Source organism: Trifolium pratense, linkage group LG1, assembly GCF_020283565.1.
Source record: "Trifolium pratense cultivar HEN17-A07 linkage group LG1, ARS_RC_1.1, whole genome shotgun sequence".
In the NCBI taxonomy this organism is placed as follows: Eukaryota; Viridiplantae; Streptophyta; class Magnoliopsida; order Fabales; family Fabaceae; genus Trifolium; species Trifolium pratense.
The window spans coordinates 14,210,136-14,234,652 of record NC_060059.1 but is presented as its reverse complement, the minus strand read 5'-3'; the positions used below and the strand labels follow the sequence as shown (position 1 = coordinate 14,234,652).

At 36.6% G+C, this 24,517-nt stretch overlaps 1 long non-coding RNA gene and 1 other non-coding gene across 3 annotated transcripts; one reads left to right on the top strand and one right to left on the bottom strand.

The window, feature by feature from the left end:
• Positions 1-7,417: 7,417 nt before the first annotated feature.
• Positions 7,418-22,718, bottom strand: LOC123903115. 2 transcript variants are annotated; one of them, XR_006807838.1, is made up of 4 exons: positions 22,587-22,718; positions 21,081-21,207; positions 7,895-7,955; positions 7,418-7,751 (listed from the first exon to the last, which is right to left on the bottom strand). It is a non-coding gene; the product is annotated as an uncharacterized LOC123903115 (long non-coding RNA). The 2 variants fall into 2 exon arrangements; XR_006807839.1 differs by having other exon boundaries at positions 21,081-21,172.
• On the top strand, positions 17,847-17,948 carry LOC123903387. The gene has a single exon (XR_006807963.1). It is a non-coding gene; the product is annotated as a small nucleolar RNA R71 (small nucleolar RNA).
• Positions 22,719-24,517: the final 1,799 nt, after the last annotated feature.

Here is a 24,517-nt window from a genome sequence, read left to right as displayed (position 1 = left end):
CAGTAACTGCATTGCAGGAAATGTTTATTATTTTAGCACAAGTTTTGTGTCCTTCAAAAAGTAATGTCACTTCCACAGTTGTGTATATTTTGTCTTTGTTCAAGTATCAGTTACCTCTTACATGGTAGTCTGGTAGAACATCATAACACAGAAAATTCTGAACCACCTCACATAAATCTTTTCCCCACTCAAAACATTCATTCCTGCTCCCCTTTTCCCTCTCTAAGGTTCAATCCTCGTCATCGTCAACCTTGTACTCCGCTCTGGCTCCTTTCTCCACGGACTCCACCGTGTCAGGATCTTCCTCAACCTTGTACTATGCTCTGACTCCATTTTTTTAATCTAGTGCACGAGAGTAATTGACTAAATTTTATTCTGTAAACTAGTATTGATTTTCATTTGGTTTTCATAAATGAGTGGGACGACTTTGATTTTTTTCAATTTTTAATGAAAGTCGTCACTGCCATTGACGACTTTCAAGGTTTTTTTTTAAAAAAAAATAGGTAAGTCGTATATACGATGTACGATTTACTTTTTTTGTTTTTTTTATATAAACTAAGACAATAAAAGATTAAACATTGCAAACATTAATAATTTTTAAGACATAGAAACTATATTTAAACATTCACTCTTTATTGGAACAATTATTTCTTTTATGTCCCTCAGTGCCACATAAACCACATTTTCTTTTTTTGTTGGGTATAACTACATCCATCTCGTTATGTATTCTAGTTGTATTTGGTCTACCCCTATTCTTCGCTTCCAAGAGGATGAAATTCATGCCTATAAACTTTATAGATGTAGTCCAGTGTGTAAATTGGGTCAATATAAGCACCACAATTAACATTGCAATAGACACACGGTGCAATCACATGTGAACAAGGATATCTGAGTGCTTGAAATTCTCCACAATCACACCACCAAGTATTTAAATTGACCTTGCATGTCATTGCTCGTCTACCGGTTTGTGGATTTGCCAACTCTTCTACTTCAAATTCTCCGGAGTCCCTTGTAAAGAGACAATTTTTTAAAAAGTATATGTATATACATACCCTCCTACCTCTTGGGTAAATTGACGAAACACATCCTTACAAAAGGGACTAAGTGTCTCATTTATAGCTTCCCTCATAATTTGGGCATAGTTGCAGATAGTCTGCAACATTCCATATGTCTCCACGGATATCACCCCATGGGACCATAAAAATTCGTCCCTAGAATTATAATCCTTGGTAAACTCCATAAGAGGATTGCCCATCTGCAAATGTGAGAACAAACGTTAATACTTATTCGTCATACACACGTTTTCTTATTATATAATTACTTCCTTCATTCCCTATTGTATTCCAATAAAACATAAAAATAAAAAATCGTCAAACCATAATTAAGAAGACAAAACAGACAAGCACACTTGAAAACACACCAAAAGGCCTCAAACTAGTACAACCCCGAGCTTGATACAGACACACAAGATTATACTTTCAATTGTTAGAATCCCTCTGGAAAATTTTCATTCCTTAAATTAATTTCACTGTCAATATCATAAGAGTCTGAGTTTATTTTAAAATTTAGTTATAATAATTAATAAATTTATTTATTTTAACACATATGGACGCACACACGCACGAGTGCACGCATGTGCATACACGCAATAAGTAAAAAAAAAAACAAAAATTAGTGCCCCTAAAATTTTAAAGTTAGGAATGAAAATATAATGAGGTAAGTAAAAAATCTAATGACTTGTTAAATTGTTTTTTTTACCGGGACTTACTATATTACAATGTTTGCCAAAAATTGATTAACATATCACCAAAAGAACAAAAATATTTAAATATATACCGATGGTCCGTCAAACAAAGATCTATAGTACTCACTGCCCAATATCGTTGGTCAATCCTTGCAAAAGAGAATGTGTCCCTATTAATGGAATGAGCAAATCTTGGTCTCCACTACATACAAAAATAGTCTTACTTAGTGATATGAATGTAACGACAATGTAATTAACTATGACGTTGGAGGAATTTTTTTAAAAAAAACTACCTAACCTATAAGCCATTACTCTTACTCCGGACTCAACAAGTCTCCCAAGTAGAGATATCATCGGATCTTCTAAATTCCTCCGGTTGTAGAGGACACTGTAACAAAAGAAAATGGTTTTTAAGAAGAAAATAAAATAGAAGCTACTACTTGATATATAATATTTTTTTTATTGAAAATTATTTGAGAGAAGAGAAAATGAAAAAACTTGTTTAATAACATTTTATTTTAAAAATATAGATTTTATTTATTAAACTTTTATAACAATAAATATTTTGAGATTATAAAAATACAGTTTTCAAAAACAATACAAAAATCACTTACTTACTAACTGTCGTCCACTTGGTGATCCCCACCAGCTTTGTATAAATTGCTTCACGCAGTTCTCCACGGTTCATGTATCAGGAGGTTTCACCCTCCACACATACATCTCTCTTCTCTCCATCATCCTACACCAGATATGAGATGAAAGGAATTGAAACATGAGAAAATTAACAGAAAAACAAAAGAAAAACCAGATTGAAAGACGATGGACGGGAGACAAACGTCTTCAATAATATTGAACGAATTCACAAAACGACCAACATGTCCACTGAAGTTGGTCAATATTTGATCTATTTACTTAATAAAGAGACAATTTTTAAAAAAGTATATGTATATACATATCCTCCTACCTCTTGGGTAAATTGACGAAACACATCCTTACAAAAGGGACCAAGTGTCTCATTTCCTCATAATTTGGGCATAGTTGCAGATAGTCTGCAACATTCCATATGTCTCCACGGATATCACCCCATGGGACCATACAAATTCGTCCCTAGAATTATAATCCTTGGTAAACTCCATAAGAGGATTGCCCATCTGCAAATGTGAGAACAAACGTTAATACTTATTCGTCATACACACGTTTTCTTATTATATAATTACTTCCTTCATTCCCTATTGTATTCCAATAAAACATAAAAATAAAAAATCGTCAAACCATAATTAAGAAGACAAAACAGACAAGCACACTTGAAAACACACCAAAAGGCCTCAAACTAGTACAACCCCGAGCTTGATACAGACACACAAGATTATACTTTCAATTGTTAGAATCTCTCTGGAAAATTTTCATTCCTTAAATTAATTTCACTGTCAAGATCATAAGAGTCTGAGTTTATTTTAAAATTTAGTTATAATAATTAATAAATTTATAATAATTAATAAATTTATTTATTTTAACACATACAAACGCACACACGCATGCGCATACACGCAATAAGTAAAAAAAAATAAAAACTAGTGCCCCTAAAATTTTATAGGTAGGAATGAAAATATAACAAGGTAAGTAAAAAATCTAATGACTTGTTAATTATTGACTCCAAAATTTACTTTGCTGCTTTATCAATGTAGTATAACTAGTGTCCATGTATGTGATGAAATATTACAACATTTATATAAGATCTTTATATATGACAAGTCATATGGATTAATTTTTAAGATTTATGCGTGTGATAGTTGTGTTTTTCATTTCAATTAATTATTTAGATTTTTTATTTTATATTCAGTTGCTTTATTAACTCACTTAATTATAAAAATTTGGTCTTCTGTGTTATTTAATGTGTTTTTTTTTGTTGCATTAATTTTGATTATGCATTACTTTTTTTTTTTGGTGTTCTTGAGAAACTTAAAAAATGCTTTGATCAAATTAAAGAACCATATTGCTGCATATTTGCTCAAAATAATAACTTATTTTAGAAATTTTATGGACCAACTTATTTGAAATGAAATAGTATTAGGGATAGTATTAGGGATTTTGGGACTAGCAATGTTAGGATTTTTAATATTTTGGGGAGTTATTATTATAAGAGACTTTTGCAATCATAGAAAAGAAAAAAAAGCTCGACAATCACGTTATTCAGCCCGACGAGAGAGGGTAAGAGTGTCAATATATGATACTTCTGACCCTCCTCAGTTTGGTCAGGCGGAATGTGTTGTGTGTTTGGAGGAGTTTACAAACACACAAACATATTCCGCCTTACCATGTGGACATATATTCTGTGAGGAATGTATGTCCCATGTCATATTACACCGTGACACGTGCTCTAGTTGTAAAGTAGACATTTTAGAATAAGTGATTATAAATAAATAAATAAAATTATTTGAATTGTATTTTTATTTTTATTTGTTCATTGGTGATGTAATTAAGAAAATTTAAAAAATGAAGTGAAATGAAATGCGATAAGAAATTGGAATTTTGTTTTCCTTAAATCAAATTAAACATATACTTATTTTCTTTATCTGTATCCTTTTCAATCAAAAGCACTCCACACATCTCAATTGAAACATCTGATAAATGATTTTGTTACTTAGGTGAATCAATATTTCTTCACAATGCTTCAAAAAACAAAAACTTCATCCATTATAGATGAGATTCATGAGAAAAATCTTTCCTTTCAGAGTGAACAAAATGTAATAACAAACAAAATAGGAGGTAAGATTTTGGTTTGGTTTACTTCTTAATAGTAATAAAGGACAAAATTTTGTAAGAGTGTAGAGGTTAAATTCCAATTACATGCATCCAGAAATTACTCTACCAGCAGGGGCGGACCTCTTCAAGGCTTGGTGTGGCTATAGCCACACCAGCCTAGCCAATTTGTTTCCTATAAAAAATAAATATATATTTTATAAATGATTTTAAGTCATTTTATATACATATTCGTGCAAGTATTAATATAAATATTAGTTTAGAGTTTATTATTGATACTGTAAGTCCCTCGTACATATTAGTTTAAGTACTAGTGCAAATATTAGTTCGTAGTCTATTATTAATGATTTCAAGTCTTGCATTATACGTAAAGTATTATTTTAATTTATATAGTTTAATTTTATAATAATTAACTTTAACTTTGTTTGGTAAAAAAATGAATAACTAATTGAGTTTGTAATATTGGGTAAAATTATCGATTAAACTGGAATATAAATATGAAATGACATAATTACTATTTAATTTTTTGAAGTAAGATAATATGGGTTAAATTGGAATAAAAATTAATAAGTTATAAACTAATTGAATTAGCCTATCAAAATAAAGTGTAAGTTAGTATAATTTTGTATTCTATATATATTTTGGTCCAAGGTAGGATCTTGTGAAGACTCTTAACAATAATGATATGCATGATTTAACAGTTATAGTATTTTTTTTATTCGAACAGAAATTGTGATTTTTTTATATAGTTTGGTTTTATTTTTTAATAGAAATTTTATAGATTATAGATTTTTTTTTTTATGGATATACATGTTGTATTAGTAAATCCCACACACACACACGCGCGCGCGCACGCACGCGCGCGCGCACGCACGCACGCGCGCACGCACGCGCGCGCACACACACACACACACACACACACACACATATATATATATATATATATATATATATATATATATATATATTGTTTGCTGTTTAACTAAATTTCAATGAATTTTTTTCTCCGATAGTGCCTAAAAATTTTAGCCACACCAGTTATTTGTGTCTGGGTCCGCCCCTGTCTACCAGGTTAACATCTCGGGTGACAAGACAATATTCAAAAGTAGTAAAGGAAACAAATGTGGCCTGATGAGTTGTCATTAGTCATTATTTTTAGAGTCTTTTTAATTAAGTTTTTAATATAATATTTTTAGTTCAGTGTTTAATTTAGAATCATTTTAATAAATTATAATTTTTTATTTATCGAGTCAATTAAATATTTTTCTCTATTAAAATAATATGTTGTGTAGTTTTTTTTCTTTCTTTTCAACTAAACAGGTTTATGCTTGAGAACAAATATTATCGATAGGTGTTTTAGTGTAATGGTGTGAATAGAAAACAAACCAAAGCTGGCCCAATGAAAGAAGAAAACGTGGGCCAAATGCCTTGACTTGATCCAAATCCAAGAAGAAAGGGAACTGCACATGGGAAAAAAAGGAACGGAGGAATGTAATAAGAATATGTTGGGGTAAAGAGATAATTTTTTTTTTTCTATCCCTACATAGAAAAATAAATTTTTTTTTTACTATTCTGTAATATTTTACCGGAATAATATTAATGAAGAAAAATAGAAAAAGAAGAAGCCACAAAATTGAACTTCTGAACTTCTCGCCTAGCTTACGCGCCTTATTTATTGTCTATGATGTGTATCAATTCCCTCCTGCCACATGTTTTCCTTTCTTTTTTATTTATTTTTAGTTTCACATTGTAGTTTTGTGAAGCTTTGGCACAAAATCATTTTTTTTACACGTTGCAATTAAAAAATTTAATTGCAGGTGATATCATATATCATTTTTTTTCTGTTTGAAGACATGTGGTGCTTGGTGATATTTTAGAAGTTAAATATTTTCATATTAAAATATGATTAAATAAAGTTTTGGTGTTTAAATATATTAATTTTATTTTTTTTTATAAAAGTTTATGTCTCATGCTAAAAGTTCGAAGAAATTTTTTAAAAAGACTAAAAATAAAATTCGTATATTTAATTGGACTAAAATAAATAGAAAATATAACTATTTCCACCCAACCGTTGGTATTTCAAGTGAAAGTTGAATCTCCATTGGATCATTGAAGCTCGCATGTTGCTGAGGCTAGAGCACAATATTCCATTTGGAAGAAGATTGAGAGGGAGGTCATGTTTGTTTCTTTGATCGCAAGAAATTAAGGATGAGTCAAGAAGTATGCAGTAATATTGTTGACCAACAAGAGGATGGGAAGGAATCCCAATTAGAATCACTGATGAATGTTTAAGGCTAAAGGAATATTAAAGCACATAATAGAGAAAGAGTGCTACAATTTATAAAATGTAGCATTAATTCCTTTTTCTTTGCATACTAAGTTATATCTCCAAGTTTAACAGACCTGCAACTTCTAGCTATATTTCTCAAATTTCTACCACATAAAGATCAGATCTATAAGCACCATTATTAGATCAAGGAAATCTAAAAATTCAGCATGCTCTGATTTTATTGTAAAATGGAATTTTAAAATGTTTGTATGTCACAAGAAATATTGAACATGCTCCAAAGGCATTTGCCATGCTCCTGAAACATACATTCAATCTAGAGGCTACAAATAAAAAACAAAATTAAAATCAAGATTTTCTATTCCTCACACAATAGAGATATCATATGACAAAAAGAAAGCATTGTGGCTAAAATTAAACTTCTAAGATGTGGAGAGTTATTTCTAGCAAAATAAATTATAAAATGCAAAATCTCAACTTCTAATTACCAGTTTAATAGTGTTACTTTTACAAAAAAAATTAAGTGAGATGAGGACATATATAGAATTTGAGGCACAAGAAAAGGAAAAACTGCAAATTAAATTAACTAGACAGGGAGTCTTGACTCCCAACACATCAGCGTCAAAGCGATCCTTAATTTCTTCTTCCGGATACACTTCAAAGAGAGAGAACTCGTCTTCTAAGTTAAAGGACATATTAGCAAGGCCATCTTCACCAAAAAAATTCTTCTGCCCATTCAAGATCCTTCCTTTGACGAAATTGTTGAACCAACCTATGCCCCATGACATTTCCACCACCTACATTTTGGATGTGGAGATGACAACTGATGAATCCAGGCACACCTTTATCTTAGCGAACCCTTAATCTCCGGCCAGCTTTAAACCTTCAAGCACGCCCCATAACTCTGCAACAACGACATTGCACCTCCCAATATATTTTGAGAACTCTCCTAACCATTCCCTGTCCACACATCTAATGATCAGAGTTTTTCTAGAATCAAACAACAGGTGTGTTCACTTAAGAAAATAGATATGTTGTTGTGACTACAAAATAGCAAATCAGCAGAGCATCATTCATCAATTTGGTGAAAAGAGAAATATTACCAATCACTAACCGAAAGTAATTCTTTAAAATTGGAGAGTTTTTCATGTTGGAGTCATTAGCCTGAAAATTGACATAAAAATTATGAGTAACTCAGCTACATAAATTCAAATCATGTTTGTTTTACTTAAAATAAATCCATAAAAAATAATTTCAACTCCACATAATTTTGATATAAAAAAAAATAGAGAAAAGGGAATTGAACAAACACACCTAAATCTATGCCTAAAGGCAGTATGGAAGTTTTTCCATTGATTCGAATAACAAATATATACCACTTCTAATTTATATACACAACCAATGACCATCCAAAATAGTACCGATAACTCAATAAATTAAATATAAAAACAACATTTCTTATGTTAGTTTCATACTTGAAGGAGGTTTTTGTTTTTATATTTAATCCAAAATGATGAAGAGATGAAACAGATTGAAGCATGTAGTACACTAACTATATTCAATCAAATGAATATGAAATATAACAAAGAATGAGAGAGAACATCCCCCTCCAAATTAATTAGAAGACAAAAGTTGGTGATGAAAGTTCCTGCAAAAATTTAAATAAATCATTAAAAAAAAATATGATGAAGAAGACACCATTTTTGTTAGAATATGATGCACATTTCTAGAATTTACTAGAATTCATTAGTAAGTTGTAGAATAATTAATATTTATTAAGTGATGTTGTAAACTTGTAGAACTTTCTAGATTACTTGTAGTTAGTAGAATAAGTAAGTATTAGGACATATCATGAAAGATCTAGAATAAAGGATCTAGAATATGCCATACACGCCTATAAATATGTAACCTATGACTCATTTGTAATGTATTCAAGTGGAGAGCAATACAATATATTCTTGCTCTAAGTGATCCTCACACTACTTGCTATTACTATTCAACTATCAACTACGCATTCTACACTATCTAACTATTTTCTAAACTATCACTACTACCTCAACTACTAACAGTGGCATCAGAGCTACGTTCGATCATACATTGGGCGTAGAAATTTCATTCATATATTTCCAACCAAGCCCTCCTTATATCTACATCATTTCTAAATTTTCCCCTAAGACATGGCCAATATCTTTCAACCATCATCTATGACTGTTGGATATTCCGCCTTCATTGCGGTCCGCCCCCATCTGCCTAATTGCAGCATTTGGGTTGCCTTCATTGCAGCCTCCAACACCTTCATTGTGTTGGGTGTGAAGGGGTGGGTTTAGTCCCACATTGCTAAGAGATATGGCCTGTGTAACGTTTATATAACTTGGGCAACCCTCACCTTACAAGCTGGTTTTGTGAGGATGAGTTAGGCCCAATACTCATTTCTAAGATGGTATCAGAGCCTCTCCAAGATCCGTTGGGCCACCCGATATCGGGTCACCTACCATTTATATCCGCGTACCAAGCCCAATAGCGCTGGACGCGAGGGGGTGTGTTAGAAGTCCCACATTGGCTAGAGATATGGTAAAGATAGCCTTTATAAGTGTAGTGCAAACCTCAACTCTCAAGCTAGCTTTTGTGGTTGAGTATAAGCCTCTAAAATTCTAATATGGTATCAGAGCCTATCCTAGATCCATTTGTTGTTTGTTGTGGAGACCTCCCATATTTGGGCCACCCGTTGTTGTTGATCCCACGTTCCAGCTTGTTCAGTTCTGGACGTGAGGGGGTGTGTTGGATATTCCGCCTTCATTGCGGTCCACCCCCATCTGCCTAATTGCGGCATTTGGGTTGCCTTCATTGCAGCCTCCAACACCTTCATTGTGTTGGGTGTGAAGGGGTGGATTTAGTCCCACATTGCTAAGAGATATGGTCTGTGTAGCGTTTATATAGCTTTGGCAACCCTCACTTTACAAGCCGGTTTTGTGAGGATGAGTTAGGCCAAATATAAAATTTGACATGGTATCAGAGCCTATCCTAGATCTATTGTTGGGCTTCCCGCATCGTCCACGCTTCAGGCCCAATGGGCCTGAGCGTGAGGGGGTGTGTTGGATATTCCGCCTTCATTGCGGTCCGCCCCCATCTGCCTAATTGCAGCATTTGGGTTGCCTTCATTGCAGCCTCCAACACCTTCATTGTGTTGGGTTTGAAGGGGTGGGTTTAGTCCCACATTGCTAAGAGATATGGCCTGTGTAACGTTTATATAACTTGGGCAACCCTCACCTTACAAGCCGGTTTTGTGAGGATGAGTTAGGCCAAATATAAAATTTGACAATGACTATGACTATCCCTATCTTTAATGGTGAAAACTATGATTTTTGGAGCATTAAAATAAAGACATTTTTTTTCTCTCAAGATTTATGGGATATTGTAGATGAAGGATTTACTATTCCAGAAGATCTTTCAACTCTCAATGCTAATCAGAAAAAAGAGTTGAAAGAAAATAAACAAAAAGATTCAAAGGCACTATTCTTTCTAAAACAAGCGGTAGAAGATAGTATCTTTCCGAGAATAATGGGAGCTACAAGTGCCAAAGATGCATGCGGTACATTGAAGGAGGAGTTTCAAGGAAGTATAAGATACGTGCTATTAAACTTCAAACTCTAAGGCATGAGTTTGAATTAATAAAAATGAAAGAGTCTGAGACCGTAAAAGACTACTATACTAAAATAAAAGAATTAGTGAGTCAAATGAAATCATACGGGGATAATATTATCGACAAAAGAATTGTTGAGAAAATTCTAATTTCGATTCCTCGTAAGTATGATGCAATCGTGACTACGATTGAACAAACCAAAGATCTATCTACTATGTCGGTGACAGAATTAATAGGCTCACTAGAAGCTTATGAACAAAGATTGAGTAGGCATGATGACAATACATTTGAAAATGCCATTCAATCAAAGCTCAAATTACGGTCTCATGATGATAGAAGATATGGAGGAAAGAAAAATCAAGATGAGTATCCTCCATGTGGCATATGCAAGAGGACAAATCACGCCGAAAAATATTGTTGATGGCGCGGAAAAGAGCAATGTCGACACTGTAAGAAATTTGGACATGTGGAGAAAAATTGTTACAGCAAAAATAAGCATCAAGCAAATTTCGTTGAAGAGCACGAGTGTGAGCATGATCAACATGAATATGAGCAATATATTTTCTATGCTACACAAGGTTCCAATGATGAATTGAGCAAAAATTGGTACTTGGATAGTGGTTGCAGCAATCATATGGCCAAAGACGAGAGCATCTTCAAGGATATTGATGACTCCGTCAAAGTAAAAGTTCGATTGGGAAATGGCACCGTCGTGGAATCTAAAGGCAAAGACACTGTGATGGTGGAGACAAAAAAAAGGTACGAGATTCATCAAAGATATCTTGCTAGTTCCCCTCTGATGGATAAATTTCGCAAGTGCACGAAAACCACGTAGTAATAAAAATATCGATCCACAGGGATTGTGTGATCAAACTAGTCGCATTGTGTTCATAGACATTATACAGAAAATACACATAAATTGGGGGTATGTTGAGTAATGAATTGCTAGAAAATGTGCTTGATAATATGGAAAAGCGAGGTAGAATCATCGGAATCATCTAGTCTATAGCTAACCGCATGCAACCTACAATGTCATAAGATCTACTCAAGTATTCACAACTAGATCGACAAAATAGTGAATCGCAATCTCTTGTCAAAATCCACTCTATTCGTTGTCGATACTCCCCCGATCTCTCGGGCGGAAGCTACCTACAACGAATGATATTAACGCGCGTCAATCGTTGGCTACACTCTATGCCTCAATCTCTCGACCGGAGACACTCGAGCGCTCAATACAATTCAGTTCAGACATTAAATCAATACTCTCGCACGTGACTTAACTCAAAATCATTACAACACTAATGAAGGATTGTAAAGCATTAGAAACAGACTTGAATTGAATGAACACTATAAAGAGAGTATGATCTTACACAATTGCAGGTTACATTCAGCTGAACTACATTCTAAACTATCCTAGATTCTACCTCCGAGGGAGTTTAGCTCCTCATCGTTCTTCGTACGCTTCCTCGCTTCATCGCCACGGCTTGTGAATCCATGATCTGATGCGCTTGGAGCTCTCCGCTGGAGTGTTGAATCACGATCTTCAAGTTCCAAACCAGAATGTAGTGAAAAGATGCAGAATTTTCCAACCCGAAAACAGAATTATGCAGAAAATATATATACAGAAGGCAACCACGCCGCGCGCCAGATCTACCACGCCGCGCGTGGTTGCAAATCCATCAACTACGCCGCGCGTAGTAACAGAATCACGCGGCGCGTGATCAAGTCAGAGGCAATCTTCTTCTTCAATCAAGACTTCACGCCGCGCGTGGTAAGGCATCACGCGGCGCGTGATCAGGGTCCCAATCTTGGCTCTCTGTGAGCTCCATCACGCGGCGCGTGATGGGCTACGCCCCCAGCGTAGTGAAAATCCTTCAAATCCTGCAGTTTTTCCTGTTTTCTTGCAAAACAAGTAATCAAGCTAATGGTTAGATTTCTCTTATATTTATTGCTAAAAACCTACTAAAATGCATCTAATGTTGCTAAAATAGGCATGGATTAGAGAGTGTGACGATTTGTCATCACAACCCCAAACTTAAACCTTTCCTTGTCCTCAAGGAAACAACTTTTACCTCAAGCTTTCGTGTCAAGACCTTGGCATTTTCCTTAAAATCACTCGAATCATACATACGTGAGACTCACCTGATGATCAACGATCCACCTGCAAACAATGCTCAATTGCACCACCGTTCCCGCAAGACATTTTCAAGTAGTTCACACTTTTCGACCAAAGCTCTATGATTTCATCACACTACTCACATGCACTCTTCAGTTTTGGTAATTCACTCAAATCAACACATCAATGCAAGTCAACAATAATTTTGCAAGTAGTCTAAGAATTCATTCGGTTCACTTTGTGCACACACATTAGAGGTCTTTTAGGGTTATAACGTGGCTTGGCTAGGGTGGATGGTGACATTTTGGGATAAGTAGTAGAAAAACTTGGAGTTAGATCCCCCTATTATCAAAAATTTCATAAACCACCTTTTTTCCTTTTTGCAATATAGTGGACTAGAGAACTTTTTCAATCATCAAACAAAGTTTTGCAAATCTTTGAATTCAAGGCTATCACTTCTTTTTGTACTTCTTTTCTATTTTTCTTTCACATACATCTCTTTTTTTTTTTTCATTTTTTTTTTCTTTGCAAATTTTGAAATTTTCTCAATTTTTTGAAATTTTCTCAATTTATCAAATCAAAACTTTTTGTAAGTTCTCTAGTACCCTCACCCCAAACTTTATTTGTTGCTAATTCCAAAGAGCAACCCCAAACTTAGTAGTGAGCAATGCGCATCAACCACTAATTAGGTGCCTAACCTCCAAGAAAGTCATTCCTTTTTTTTTCAACAAAAATTTCTCAAGGTTTTGCAAAAATAACATTTTCTTTTTCAGCTCAAATTGGTTAAGCAAAGGATAATTATAAGTAAGGGTGGATAGAAAGGCTCAAAGGTACCAAGAAACATGCCTCGTGTGTGCTACAAAAGTACCAATCAAATAAAAAGACGACAAGCAAAATCGAGAGACAATACATGAGTGGATATCACACATAGAAAGAAAAGTAGTGTTTGGCTCAATACCTCACGGTTGGGTCGAATCAAAGAACCGGTCAAAAAGTGTGCGTTCCCTTCCTTTGCCTCTTGATCACATGAGTGCAACAAGCTATTGCACTGCAAGTTTCACATATCACACACGGAGAAAATCAAGTAATTGATACTCAAGTGACTAGAAAGAACATGCCAAGATATTGAAACAAATTCTAAAAGTAAAAACTGTTCCACAATTAAACAAGAGAAGATTCAAATTTAGAGTACACAATTAAAATATCCAGCCAATATCCAAGCAACATCAAATATTATTACAAACCAAGCAAATGAAAGACAATGAATAAAGATAGAGATAGAGTAGTAGAATAGTAGCAGCAGCAGTAGAACATCAGCACCAACAACATCAAGCCGCGTCATCCGGTTGACCAGTGAAGTAGTTTGTGAACGGGCTATTCAAATTCAAATTCAGCCCATCCACATCCAGCATTTCCCTCTCCATCGCAGCAGCCTCATCCTGCTCAACCCGGCGTCGCCTTTCGATTTCCGCCAACTCAGAAGCTCTCAAACCAGAATTGTATGCTTGTCTGGCCTGAAATGAGTTCAGCTCTCTCGCCTGATGCGCCTCCCAATCAGTATCAACGGGATACAAAGTCCCAAAAGTAGGAGGAGGGAAGGTAGACCGATAAGTCATCGCCTCGGTGTACATGGAAGAGGCGGTATCAAAGTAGAGATTAGGCATCCCGGAATATTGAGAAATTTCCATTTGATGCAACATGGAAGCGAGCTGATTCATATCATGAGAGTAACGAGGAGGGTCTTGAGCTGGTATATCGTGAGACTCATACGCCGGATCCCCCTGTTGATCCGGATGGTTACCCTCTTCAAACCGATTAATCTCTTCCTCCTCTCTCAAAGCCTCCTCCCTTGCAGCATTCCCCTCACCTTGGGGCACAATAGGTCCTCTCTCAAACCTCTTCTCAAAGTATGATAAAGATAGCGGCCGGACGGGATGTAAGTCACCTTCTTGCACACACATAGGGACATTACTTGCTCTACACAAAGCAGCAATTAAGTTGCAATGCCCCAAAGTAAAAGTTGGATTATTATTATTCGCCATCTCATGTAAATCCCTTTGTAACCAAAGACCAAGATCGATATAGCGACCCTCAGCTAATAATCGAACAGCAGCAACATTATCAATCTGAATTTCAGAGTTATTACCAACCACTCTAACATTCTTAAGCCAAAATTCACCCCAAGCACGGTGAATAGGGTTAAAACTCGTCAGACTCAACCTAGTAGGAAGGGATGAGGCTGAGTGTGGCAGCCACCTAGCTCCAGGCCTACAAACAATCGCCTTTAACTCTTCTCTTACCGCAAGGCCACCATTGGAAATTCGTTCCTTCTCGGATACCAACTCGCAAGCACCTCTCACACGACAACCCAATAATGTATTAATGTGAGCTGCGGAATAGTACACTCTTATTCCCCTAACTGTCGAATAGCACTCCGGAACCGACGACTGGTCAGGCAAATAAGCGTTTGCGAGAAACTCCCTTACCCACATCTGATTACCCGGATTAGCTTCATCTTTAATCATCAACTTATTAAACTTCCCCCATTTTCTAGACCTGACCTCATTTCCTAACTCAGCAACACCTTTCAACAAGTCCTCTCCAAAACCTTTTTCTTGATTAATAGTAAAGGTTTGGATTTTTGTGTACCTTTTTTCATGAACTGCACTGATGAAGTGGGGGTGGACCTGAGGTTGAGTCACATTGCTCCGGCGAGGAGGAGATGCTTCCGCGGACCGAGAAGATTGGCCCTTGCTTGCGCTCATCTTTGTTCTTGGTTTCTTGGGTGGCTCTTGTGTTGGGTTAGCATCACTCTTCTTCTTTCCTTTTCCGGTTAGCCGTGTCAACATGGTGATAGAAGATAGATGGAAATGGGTTAATCTGGAGAAAGTGGTGAAATGTGATGAAATGAGAGATTTGGAGTGAAATTAGGAGTGGGTGATATAGGTTTTATGTGAATGTGAAGGAAATGGGTGATTGAAAGTGAGTAGAAGTGAAATTGGAGAGGTTTGAAGAGTGAAAGTGGGTTAACAATGGAGTTTTTCGTGTGGGAGGCCGTGTGAATTGATGATGGGATGGATGGAGTAGTTGAAAAGATGAAGAAATTCAAATTTGACACGCTTTCCTGTGTAACCACGCCGCGCGTGACCCCTGCTACGCCGCGCGTAGTACCAATTGTAACGGTCAAGAACTTCTTTCAAACAGGCCACGCTGCGCGTAATCACCATCACGCGGCGCGTAATCACTGAGTCAGAGACTCCATATTTCTCCAGTTTTCACGCAGCGCGTGATGCATCACCACGCCGCGCGTGATAGATTCTGAAAAACTCCTTCCTCTGTGTTGAAGGATCACGCCGCGCGTGATTGTACTGCGCCCCCGGCGTAGTAGAATTCTGTTCTGCCCTGTTTTGCTTCCGTCCTTGCTTCTGCTGCACACCTACCTACATACTTCAAAAGAAAGCAACTAAAACATTAGAAACCGTTGGGTTGCCTCCCAACCAGCGCTTGTTTAACGTCCCGATGCTTGACGTTCTATACCCCTAGGGGTTAAGGAAAAGAAGTGCCACCATGTGGCAAGTAGTGTGCATTCCAAGGTAACTTAAGAGCTTGTTTAACAATATGATCATAGACTTGGACTTTAAAACATTGTGGGTCTCCATCATCACACTCCATCTTATCAAAGACATTAAATGTAACCTGCTGATCATCAGTCCTTAGCATGAGTTCCCCCATCTCCACATCGATTAGGGCACGGCTAGTTGCTAGGAAGGGTCTACCAAGTAGCAAAGGTTCCCACTCCCTAGTTTCTTCTATGTCTAAGACCACAAAATCTGCGGGAAACACAAACCCAGCTACCTTAACCAACACATCATGGAGAATACCTTCCGGATGCACAATCGATCTATCCGCCAAAGAGAGACTCATCTTTGTCGGCCTTGCCACCGCTCCCGGTATCTTCTTCATCATTGATAACGGCATCAGATTAATGCTAGCACCCAAATCACACAAAGCTTTTTCAATAGTGAGATTTCCAATAGAACAAGGAATTGTAAAGCTCCCCGGATCTTTCTTTTTCTGAGGTAGCTTCCTTTGGATGAGAGCGCTGCACTCTTCCGTCATACTTACCATTTCATCATCTAATGGTTTTCTTTTCTTTGTGAGCAGCTCCTTCAAAAACTTTGCATAACTTGGCATTTGTTCCAATGCCTCAACCAATGGTATGGCCATCTCAAGCTTGTTCAACACCTTCATGAATTTCTTGAACTCCTTCTCCCGCTCAAGATTCTTAACTTTCTTTCTCCTAGGAAAAGGCATCCTAGCATATGGCGATTCATCAATCCCTTTACCTTTCTCAACCTTCTTACTCTCTTTTTCTTTTATCTCCCTCTGTTTTTCAACTTCTTCTACTTCATCCTCACTAATCTCCACTTCCTTAGACAGATTTTCATTTTCTACTTCTCCCTCACGTCTCTTATTTTCCACTTCAACCTCTTGCTTATTTTCAACTTCTCCCTCATTGACCTTCTTTTTCAAGGGCTTCTCCACAGCTGGCCTTTCCGGTATCTCTCTACTCCTCAAAGTGATTCCATTACAAGTTTCATTTTTCGGATTATCATGAGTGTTTCCACCGAAACCTCCTTGGTTTTGCAACATAGAAAACTGCCTTGACAGCTGCCCCATTTGTACCTCAAGATTCTTGATAGAAGCTTCATGATTCTTGTTAGAGGTTGCTTGACTCGATTTCATCGCTTCAAAGTTGCCTTGGGTCATGAGCATGAACTGGTTTAGAGTCTCTTCCATCCTTGATGGAGGCCTTTGCTGCTGTTGCGGTGCACCTTGACTTTGCATACCATTCCCCCATCCGGACCCGTTGTTATTGTTGTTGTACGGCTTCCGGAAATTGGCTAAGTAGCGAGCCTCCTCTGAACCCTCCGGGAAGCATCCGCCATTTGGGTGATCCTGCAAACAAAAATCACAGCGCACATTGTCAATTTTACCTATTGGAGAAGTTTGGACTTGCGGATTGGATAGCAACTTCATCATTGCTTCCATTTGGCTAGTCATGAGCTTTTGCTGCGCCAATAGTGCTGTTTGAGTATCCAATTCCAACACTCCGCCTTTCTTTTTGGCTCCTCTATCATTAGTAGCTCTATACTCATTTTGAGCCATGCTTTCCACCAATTCTCTTGCTTCAGTTTCATCACGGTTCTTCAACGAACCACCGGCTGATGCATCAAGTATCATTCGCGTTTGAGCCCTCAAACCTTGGGTAAACATTTGCATCTGATTGTGGCCATCGAAACCGTGATTCGGACACCTTTTAAGACAGACTTTGAACCTCTCCCAAGCATCATACAACGTCTCACCATCCGCTTGTTCGAAGTTGCTAATTTCCGCCCTTCTTTCTAGGAACTTATGAATAGGAAAGTAACGATCTAAGAACTTCCGCTCCAGCTGTCTCCAAGTCTCAATAGTTCCGGCGGGTATCGTGTCCAACCAATCTTTAGCACGGCCGGTGAGAGAATGCTTGAATAACCTAAGTCTTTTGTCCGATTCGCTCACCCCCGGTGGATCGGTATAGTCGCAGGCTTCATAGAAGTGAGACAAGTGTAAATTCGGGCATTGAGCTTCCGAACCTGAATACGGATTCTCTTTTAAGGCGGAAAGGACCGTGTTCTTGATGTCGAATGAGACAGGATTCGCCGGCTGAAAGCCTTGATTTGCCAACGCGTCATTGTCTCTCCTCCCATAATCACCAAGGGTACGCCTTGGCGGTTGAGGAACCGGTGGAACCTGTTCTTCCTCCATTGTTGCTGCAGTCCTTTCTTGACAGTCCGGTGTATCCCTTAGCAAAGCTGTTCCCCTTGAAGCTTGGGCTTCCCTTGTTGCCTTTCGAATTGCGCGAGCTGTCTTTTCAATCTCCGGATCAAAGTGCAACTCTTGAGGACCTGTTCTCCGCATGCACAATGAAACACACAAGTAGAACGCTCCGGGAGAAAAATATAAAACAGAAAATAATAAAGAAAACACAGAAAATATGAACACTATTGCCTAGTTGAATCAATCACAATCCCCGGCAACGGCGCCAAAAACTTGATGGATAAATTTCGCAAGTGCACGAAAACCACGTAGTAATAAAAATATCGATCCACAGGGATTGTGTGATCAAACTAGTCGCATTGTGTTCATAGACATTATACAGAAAATACACATAAATTGGGGGTATGTTGAGTAATGAATTGCTAGAAAATGTGCTTGATAATATGGAAAAGCGAGGTAGAATCATCGGAATCATCTAGTCTATAGCTAACCGCATGCAACCTACAATGTCATAAGATCTACTCAAGTATTCACAACTAGATCGACAAAATAGTGAATCGCAATCTCTTGTCAAAATCCACTCTATTCGTTGTCGATACTCCCCTGATCTCTCGGGCGGAAGCTACCTACAACGAATGATATTAACGCGCGTCAATCGTTGGCTACACTCTATGCCTCAATCTCTCGACCGGAGACACTCGAGCGCTCAATACAATTCAGTTCAGACATTAAATCAATACTCTCGCACGTGACTTAACTCAAAATCATTACAACACTAATGAAGGATTGTAAAGCATTAGAAACAGACTTGAATTGAATGAACACTATAAAGAGAGTATGATCTTACACAATTGCAGGTTACATTCAGCTGAACTACATTCTAAACTATCCTAGATTCTACCTCCGAGGGAGTTTAGCTCCTCATCGTTCTTCGTACGCTTCCTCGCTTCATCGCCACGGCTTGTGAATCCATGATCTGATGCGCTTGGAGCTCTCCGCTGGAGTGTTGAATCACGATCTTCAAGTTCCAAACCAGAATGTAGTGAAAAGATGCAGAATTTTCCAACCCGAAAACAGAATTATGCAGAAAATATATATACAGAAGGCAACCACGCCGCGCGCCAGATCTACCACGCCGCGCGTGGTTGCAAATCCATCAACTACGCCGCGCGTAGTAACAGAATCACGCGGCGCGTGATCAAGTCAGAGGCAATCTTCTTCTTCAATCAAGACTTCACGCCGCGCGTGGTAAGGCATCACGCGGCGCGTGATCAGGGTCCCAATCTTGGCTCTCTGTGAGCTCCATCACGCGGCGCGTGATGGGCTACGCCCCCAGCGTAGTGAAAATCCTTCAAATCCTGCAGTTTTTCCTGTTTTCTTGCAAAACAAGTAATCAAGCTAATGGTTAGATTTCTCTTATATTTATTGCTAAAAACCTACTAAAATGCATCTAATGTTGCTAAAATAGGCATGGATTAGAGAGTGTGACGATTTGTCATCACCCTCAAAGAAAATCTATTGAGTATTGGTCAAATGATGGAGAAAGGCTATATTCTTCACTTTGAAGGAGACACATGTTCAATATATGACAATAAAAGACACGAGATAGCCAAAGTAAAAATGGAGAAAAGAAATAGAAGCTCTCCAATAAACTTCAAATATACTCTAAAACCACAATCAAACATAGAAGATATGAAAGAAGCACTAGAAGAATCGGGTATGCCACCTTCACCTCCTCAACAAGAAATTTCTCCGACAAGAATAAAATCATTGGTGGATATATATATGAAACTTGCAACTTTTCCATGCTTGATTCTAAAAGTTATCAAGTGGCGTCAAAACAACAACTATGGACAAAAGACAATCAAGAAAAACTTCCAAGACTAAGAAAACCTTTATATGGACTCAAGAAAGCTCATCGAGAATGGTACAATAGAATTGATCACTGTCTCATCAAACGAGGATTCGGATAGAACAAGTTTTGAGCAACGATGAACTATGGTTAGAGTTACCGAAATATGCATCAAGGAGGAGTGTTAGAATATGATGCACATTTCTAGAATTTACTAGAATTCGTAAGTTGTAGAATAATTAATAGTTATTAAGTGATGTTGTAAACTTGTAAAACTTTCTAGATTACTTGAGTAGTTAGTAGAATAAGTAAGTATTAGGACATATCATGAATGATCTAGAATAAGGGATCTAGAATATGCCATCCACACCTATAAATATGTAACCTATGGCTCATTTGTAATGTATTCAAGTGGAGAGCAATACAATATATTCTTGATCTAAGTGATCCTCACACTACTTGCTACTACTATTCAACTATCAACTACGCATTCTACACTATCTAACTATTTTCTAAACTATCACTAGTACCTCAACTACTAACAATTTTTATAAATACCTGAAAGTCAATGATTCATAAAACACAAATAATTACTATCTTTATAAATACCATCTATTTCCTTATGGTGTAGTACAAAAAATTATATTCAATCAAATGACAAAATAATGTTTCCTTGTTTCAAAAGTAGTAGACACGTATAAAGTGCTCAAATTCTCAATTAGTTAGAACTCCATTGATTGAGAACATGGTTTGTTGAGAATAGTCATAGCCTTGAGCAAAAAGTGAAGTTAAAGATTTGGAATTTCAAATTTACAAAGCAGAAAAAATCATACATGAATATAAGCATTGAAAACCATTTACCTCATTAACATTAATATCTGCAGCAACCATATAAAAACTTCTTGTGACAATCTTTGAGACTAAGACAGCCCCTTTTTCAACTCAAACATTGTCTGTAAAAGGTTTTTAAACCTACTACTTCAGCATGCTAAATTAATAAAAACAAATCAATAAGAGGCAAAATATTATCCCATGAGGAAGAGGCCAATGTATAGTTCATAAATAAATAAATAAATAAATAAAATAAGCTTTCATATAGTTTCTGCAAAAACTTTAAATAAATCATTAAAAAAAATATAACGGAGAAGAGACCGTTTGATGCGTTGACACTAGGTGTCAAACTAAAGTTTAACACCAAATATTAACCATCTATTTCTTTTAATCCAATGGTCCACAATTATTTGTTAAATTAACTTGGGTGTTTTATTGTCCCTCAACTACACCTAATCCTCACACTGGTTTTTTCTACTTTGTGGGTTCTGCCGACGAACAACAAAGTTTAAAAAGCCAACCAAAAAATCATATTTCTTCTTAGTTCTTACCAATCTCCAATTCTCAACGACACAATCAGCTCATCATTCATACCAACAAACCTGGGTGTTTTTTCTGTGTGATTCAACAAATAAATATTCTGAAATTCAATGAGGCTATGCAATCATGATTTTTTTTTTAATCGATCTTTAATTTCAAAACACAATTCCCACAAAATTATCAATTTAAACAAACTCATCCAAATACCCTAGTTTCACTACCTTCCCCTGATTGAAATCGATTTCATGAATTTTAGATATGTTGTCAATATATTTTGCAATCCATGTGGGGAATTAACCATGGGATGGAGCATAACAAAATTTGTAGAATCAAAGGGTGTGTTTGTTTCAAGGTATGAAATTGCATTCCTTGGAATGATATTCCTAGGAATATTATTTCCAGGAATAATATTCCTACTCATGTGTTTGGTTAAAATTTAGATTTCCTGGGAATGTTTTTAAAATTTATATAAAATAAAAAATTGAAAAAATAAAAATGCAAATAAATGTGAGTGGTAGTGGGAAGTTATGAGAAGTTATAGGAAATTGAGTTTTATTCCCATGGGAATGTTATATTCTCACCCTATTAGCATGGGAATAACAAGTGTAAAAGTTATGTGTAATTAACATTCCTGGGATTAAAAAATTCCTGGGAACAAATTTTCAAAACTTGAAACAAACATAGCAATGTTACATTCTAGATCTCATATTCCCAGGAATAACTTTACAAACCTTGAAACAAACACACCCAAATAATGTATCATGACTCGATATCGTTTTCAAATTGAGTTTTTTTTTTTTTTACACAAATATTTTTTAGAACAACAAATCAATTTTTATGGGACCAACAAATAAGAAATCTCCTAATAGATACACACATGAGTTAATATAAAAAACGATTATTGGACTTTGATTAAAACAAATAGAGGGTTGAGATTTGGTGTCAAATTAAAGTTTGACACCTGGTGTCGACGGATCCTAACTCTTTTATAAATACCTGAAAGTTACTAATGTAAAGGCTAACAAATTATCAATTTTCACTAATTCTTTCACTAATTGCATACAAATGATGGTTTAAAAAAGATGAGGGGAGGGGAGGGATTTTAATGAAGGGGAGGGGAGGGGAGAGGATGTTGGAACAAAATTGATTTAAAAATGTTTGCCCCTAAATCTATAAAGGTTTTGATGATAACAAAGTATTAATTAACAATTGGAAGGACTAAAAATTTATTTTGAGTGCGCAGATATAAGCATCATTTAAGTCCTGAGTGGAGTTCAGAGGATGTGAACTCAGAAGTTCACAAGCGCTCAGAAGATGTTGGACTTCAGAGGTTACAACGTTCAGAGGATGAAGACTTCAGTACTTCTGTCTGTCTACGAGCTTCATCAAACTCTGAAGATCTCTTTGAAAGCTGTGAAGATTCCTTTCACCAGTCAACTCTTCTACCAATGGAGAAAAGGACCTTTCAAGCCTGATCAGTTCAGCTACCTCTGTTTTGTCTGTCCTGTCTTGAGAACGTGGGTCTTCAGTTTTGTTAGCTGAATAAGGAAAGTCCACTCTGCAGTAGTCAAAGTACCTGAAACTCTTTCTTAGTTTTGGATACAACCAACTGCATCAAGACAGACTGCTTGAAGACAAAAGTTTATCAACTCCAACGGTTCTCTTGCAACGACTCTTTTCTAGTGGTATATATACTAGAAGATTCAGCTACAACAAATATACAATTATCAAGAATTGAACGTGCGCTGAACAAACTCTGAACTCCCTGATATACAAGCTCTGAACCTCTCTCAAGTGTTTTTGCACTTTAGCCAAATACTCTGTAATACTTGTATTTGCTCTCTTTAGGTTCATCTAAGAGCACTTGTATATTTTTATATACTTTATTGTTACGTGTGTAACTTAAGCTTGTGTGCTTAAGTGTGAAACTTAAACTTGTGTGTTTAAGTGTGAAGTCTTAAGCTTGTGTGCTTGAGCATAGTTGTGAAGTCTCTTGCTTGTGTGCTTGAGCAGGTGTAATCTTGTGTGATTATAGTGAACTCCCTTGGAAGTGCAAGGGGACTGGACTACTCTCGTTTTGTGAGAGGAACCAGTATAAACTGCTTGTGTGTTTTTTCTCTCTCTCTCTTATTATTATTTGTGTTATTTATCCGCTGCGAACATAGTTGAGTTAAGAACTTGAAAAAGTTTTAACTTAGCTAAAACACAATTCAACCCCCCCCCCCCTTCTTGTGTTTTCACACCTTCAATTGGCATCAGAGCACCTGGTCTGTTACTTTCACTTAACAGTGAGACAGTAAAGATCTTGTGAGAACACTATGTCTGGAGGAGATGATAGTAGTACTAGAACTACTGGTGAAGGTGAGGCCAGTGGTGCTGGTGGTGGTCCTAGAAATGCTTTTGGTTATGACTACTTAAGTAATGAATCACATGAACATAGTGGCAATAGAAAAGCCCCTATATTCAATGGTGATGCTTCATTATTTGAATGGTGGAAAGAGAGACTGTATAGCAATATTACTGCTATTGATCATGAGTTGTGGGATTTGGTTGAGTTGGGAGTAACTTTTGAAAACTTGAATGAACATGGTAGGTTGTCCATGGAGAATAGAAAGTTACTCACACCAGCTAACCTAAAAATCTACACAAAACATCATAGAGTAAAGGATATTGTTGTTGGAGCCATTAGACATGAGGATTATGTCAGAATAGAGAACAAGTCTACTGCTAAATCTATCTTTGATTCTATGTGTGCTACCTATGATGGTAATGAAAAGGTTCAAGAGGCTAAAGCTAGTCTTTTGATAAGGCAATATGAACTTTTCACTATGCAACAAGATGAAAACATTGAGACTATGTTTACAAGGTTTCAAATCCTTGTATCTGGGCTTAAAGCTCTTAAGAGAAGTTATTCAACCTATGACCAT